This window comes from Quercus robur, chromosome 10, assembly GCF_932294415.1.
Source record: "Quercus robur chromosome 10, dhQueRobu3.1, whole genome shotgun sequence".
NCBI classification, from domain to species: domain Eukaryota; kingdom Viridiplantae; phylum Streptophyta; class Magnoliopsida; order Fagales; family Fagaceae; genus Quercus; species Quercus robur.
The window spans coordinates 26492955-26498466 of record NC_065543.1 but is presented as its reverse complement, the minus strand read 5'-3'; positions in this window follow the sequence as shown (position 1 = coordinate 26498466).

Sequence of the window (5512 nt, the reverse complement as noted above, 5' to 3'; positions counted from 1 at the left end):
GGATCTATGGATGCTTTGCTTATATGTTGGGAGATGTTTTGAGAGCTTAACATGTTGAGTGGGTCTTTATTTGAGTAGCTTGCTTGTTGCATTCATCTTTATGTGTTTTTCCTCCTTTGAAAAACTCATTTTCTTCAAGCTCGACAGCTTCTCAACAGATACCTCAACACATTCTTTTCTATCGAGCCTCTTTGCTTTGCTGTCGATAGATTATCGACAGCAAGCTGATCCATCGAGTTTTTCTTCTGACCTCTCTATCTACTTGATAGATCCTCGACACTTTCTCAATCCATCGAGATTTCTAGGTTTCTTTTTTATGGCACCTCGATAACTTCTCAATCCATCGAGACGATTACCTTGAGCTTCTGTCTCCTTAACACTTACTCAAAAGATCCTCGATCCATCGAGACCATCCTTTAGCCGTCGACAGATCTTCAACTGCACCTCAACAAATTCTCTTCTGTCGAGATTTAGTGCTCAACAAATTCTCGACAGATCCTCGAACCATCGAGTTGAGTTTTTCTATATATAGTTGTGGCGCGATCCAGTTTTCATTTTCTCACTTCTCTCTCGATAGAAAACTCTCTCTCTACCCAAAACTCTTTCTCACTCTCAAATCTCCTCACCCTCATGTTCTTCGGCCTAGATCAAGCTCCAAACACTTGGTAAGTGTTCTCAATTTCTCTCTTTTCATGCATTCATGCATTTTAGACCTAAGCTTTAGAATTTGTCAAAAATTTTAGGGTTTTTGAGTTTTTCACGAGATTTTTGGGTTGGACTTTGTGAAATTGTTGTTATATGTTCACGCATTGCATCTTCTATACATTATAACAATGTTTCATGCATTTTAGGATTGTGTGCTTGATTAAACTTGTGAGTGCTGTTAGGTTTGGATTTGGTTTTACCCATGATGCTTTTAATTTTTGCACGTCACATGTTCATACATTTTTTCATACATACGTTCTTTCTTTTCTATCCTATTCTGAACTTGTGTTGTGTTTCTATTCTTTCTTTCTCTCTCTCTCGAATAGAACCTCCTTATGGCAACCAAACAACGCAAATCTACTCCAGCTCGGAACCCTCCTCTTGGTTCCGGGTCATCCTTTTCTAATCCTCCTATTCCATCTCATATTTGGTTCCATGATGAGAAGGCCAAGACGGACTTCTTTGAGAACTTCTAGAATTGTGGCATTCATCTAGAGCGCCTGGTCATTCTATCGGATTTCTCTGACATTACGCTACTCGATGTCATTTGGACTCAGGGATGGGAATCTCTCTGTGAGAAACCCGTGCGTTGTCCCGTCGTGTTTATTCAGGAGTTTTATTCCAACATACACGGCATTGATACCTCTATGCCTCAATTTGTTTCTACATTCAAAGGTACACATATCGTAGTTACTCCGGATCTTATATCCAAGGTACTACATGTCCCTAGAGTAGCGCATCTTGACTACCCTAGCTGTGCATGTCTCTGGACCGTGTCTAGAGACAACCTCATCTCTCACTTTTGTGAGACTCCTTCCATATGGGGTGGTAAGCTAAATACTCTATGCTTTGGTTTTGCTAAAGGCCCGAGATTCCTTAACATGGTGATGGCATTCACTCTTACACCATTGTCTCACTATAACTCCATCACTGAGCCTTGTGCTTGTTTTCTTCCTTCCTTGATGGAGGATGTTTTCATTGACTGTCCCTCTCACTTCGTAGAGTTGTAAACGAGATGAGTTTTGTCGAGTAGTGCATGTTCAAGCTTGGCTTGTCAAAAAAAATTAAAAGCTTGAGCTTGTGACAAGCCTAAAAATAGTGTTTGAGCTTGAGCTTGTAGGAAAACCAAAAAATTTGAGCTTGGCTTGGCTTGATTAATTAGTCAAGCCAAACTCAAGCTTAATATCAAGCTCAAGCTCAAGCTCAAGTCAAGTTTTTGAGCTTGAGATCTAAAAAAATTACATTATTAAATGCTTAAATCTCTAAAATTAAGAAAAAAATAAAAAGAAAATAGTATACTCATTTTATCATACATCTAGTCTTACTTATGATTAGCCATTATTCAAATTAGTAATTTACATAATTAAATTCATTCATTCATCATTCCTTGTCTACAGTTTCAGCAATTGTTCAAAATATAATTTTTACCTTCACGTTAGATGGTGAAGGACTAGAAAAATACCTGTTTGTAATCGCTACGAATGAGAAAATACTAACATGTTTCATAACTTTACTTTAGATGATTGATAGGGAATGATCATATGTGGCCTACTTAATTATTTATTTATTTTTAAATGTAACTATAGTCTAAAGTGGTTCTTAATCAATTTAAAGGGAATGAAAAAATTAAGGTAATATAAGTAGTGGTCTCATGTTGGCCATGTCATTATTAAGATATGTGAAATGAGTATATTTAGCTAACACATATAAACTTATAAATAAGTCTATGCTTGAATTGTTGTGTATCAAGTCTAATAGCTCACGAGCTTACTCATGAACAATTTTTTTTGCTTGGGCTCAGCTTGTTTATTAAACGAGCCTAAAATTAAGACTTAAGCTTGGCTTATTTATAAACAAACAAACATGAACAAGCTTTTTATCGAGCTGAGCCCTAGTTGTTCATGATCGACTTGATTCATTTACAACCCTATCAGTTTGTCACATCTATCATAGATGTGTATCAGGATACTGCTACACGTGATAAACTCATCTTCCCTTTGGCTATCACGCGTATCCTCACGCACTTCTCCATTCTTGTTCCTCTCTCTCCTTTTTTCATCATCATGGGTGCCATCAACGCTGGTTCTGTTCGGCGGAGTGAGGCTCAGCTTTAATCGAAGTGGCCACGAGTGGAGACGACCGATCCTGCAGCTTCTACTGTTCCACCCTCTTCCTCGACTCCTTTTACCTCCATAGCTGGTGGTGTGACCCTCGAGGCCATCATGGCGTAGCTTCAGTGGATGGAGGCTGACTTTGGTGGTCGTCTTGACTATCTCACAGATGAGATGTGTTAGATAAACACCCGAGTCAGTTGCATTGCCCGCAAACAAGCTCGCATGGCTAGTCTTGCTCCTTCTCCCTCTCCTTCTCCAAAGGCCCCCGATGATGATGATGAGGATGATGAGGATGGTGCTAGCTCTTCCGGTGATGATGAGATGATGACCTCTCAGTAACTTACCCTTTGTCATTCGTGATAAAAAGAGGGAGTAATTTTGGGTTTGAGAGTAGTCTTGTTTTTAGAGGGAGAGTTAGTATAGGACATTTTTTATAAGGGGAGTGTATATAGTTTTGAGGGATGTAGTGAGGTTTATATGTACTTTTATTTCTTTTTATTTACATTAGCCTCTTGTATACCAGTCTTGTGACCATTTATTATGACATACATTGTGCTTTATTTTCTTATATATGATGATGATGTATGTTCGTTTTCTTCACCTACCTCTACATGTGTTGTTTCTTTTCTATCTTTATACATATGTTTCTTTATGTACGCAATCTTTATTTCTGTTTCACACATGATGCCTTGATGAGTTTTGTTTAAGTGTTTTAGAAAGATAGGTTATGAAAGTCTATCATGCCGTGAATTCTTTTCTTGCAAAGTTTTTCAAAAGTTTGTAGTAGGGATAGATTTACTTTGTAATACAACAAGTGGTTATGAGTTTAGTGATTTAAAACTTTTCTCATAATTATTTGTTTTGTTGTGGTTTTGTCACAGATTGCCAAAGGGGGAGATTGTTAGGGACATATTTTATGTAATTGGCTAATCCTTTGACAAAATGCACTTTACTTGTAATTGGGTAGATCTAGGATAGGTTTAAGACTTTAAGAAACATGTTGTTCAAGTCAAGTGTTAAAGCCATGAAGATCTGACCAAGAAATAAGTGAAGAAGAGTTGTTCATTAAAGCTCGATAGAAGTCTCGACAAAATCTTTTCTATTGAGATTTAATGTTGAAACTCGATAGAAGCTGTTTTTGTCGAGACTTACGAAATCAGAAATTCCAGATCTGATTTTCGGCCCATGCTTGTATATTTGTATAGGGTTTCTTTTCTCACAACCCTAGACATATATAAAACTTATTTTTAAAAGCCGTCATTCAATGAGAACACACACAGAAAGTGACCTAGTTCATTATTCTCTCTGGAGAAGTTACTACATCTTTGCGCCACTGGGTTTTGTAACCAAGGAGTTTCCTGATCTTCATTGTTGATAAACTGAAAAACTTTGCAATCAACATCTTCTTCAAGTTGCTGGTGTTAGGCACGTACTTGGATCTGTGTATCATTAGTTAGTCACGTACTGGGATTCGTGCATTGAACGAGAAGATTGTCCCTACAATACAAGTCCAATTGAGTATTGGGGTAATGGTTCAACTATAGGTTAGTATTTCGGGATAGGCCAAAGGGTTTGATAAGATTCCTTGGGAGTGGTGACCTGAAATTCACCCAGTGGGGTTTTGTCTCGGTGGTTTTCCTCATTCGTAAACAAATCACATGTGTTAAATTTATTTTTCACTGCATTTAGTTTAATTGATGATTTGTTTGTGCTGTCACGCTATTGCATGTAATTGAACCTAATTAATTACTACTATCTAGACACCACCAAAAAAAAAAAAGAGATTTTCTACTCATCTCTTTTAAATAGGTCTTAAACCTCAAGTAGCACACTCCCATTTCTTTTTGGTGAAGAACTCATAGGGCTTGAAAGAGATTAAAGTTTATTTAAGAGAGACTTCTAAAATAAATAAAAAATAAAAACTTTTAATGAACCTTTACTGTTATGTCATTTAAATTTCCGCCCTTTATTTTCCTTATCATTTAAATTTCAGCACTTTACTTTCAATGTCATTTAAATTCCAGAAATTTATTTTCTTTTTCATTTAATTTCCAACACTTTATTTATTAAAATTTATAGCACTCTTATTGTTGTTCTTTACTTTTCTCATCAATAATGTTGCCATAGATTGATATGCTTGGGTAAAAAATTTCCTTTAATATGCTTTTCTAAGGAAATGATTTTTCAAAATAAAAAAGTTTTATTCCATTTTCCAAAATTGTATTTTGACCCCAAAACTTTTCCAAAATTGTATTTCGACACTAAAACTTTTCCAAAATTGAATTTTGACCCCAAAATCTTTCCAAAATTATATTTCGATCCCAAAATATTTTCTTCCCTAAAAATGTTCTTTCTAAAAAATAATATATATATTTTCCTTTTTTTTTTTCTTTTTTTTTTTATAAGTTCGAAAATGAGTTCTTAAAAAAAAAAAAAAAATCTTTTATCCTTTCTTTCAAAAAATGATGAAACTAACTTTTTCTATAAAATTCCTCTTTTCAAAACAAAATCTTTCTTCAAAAAATATGTTTTTATTTTAACTTTCCTTAAAAAAAATGGAGTTAATGTGTTAAAACTTGTTGATGCATTATAATTTAAACTATTCTTTAGAAAGGCATTGTTAAGGATTTGTGCCTATGGCCCAATTCCATTAAGTTATTTAAGCCCATAGCCAGCAACCAAGATTAATCAAG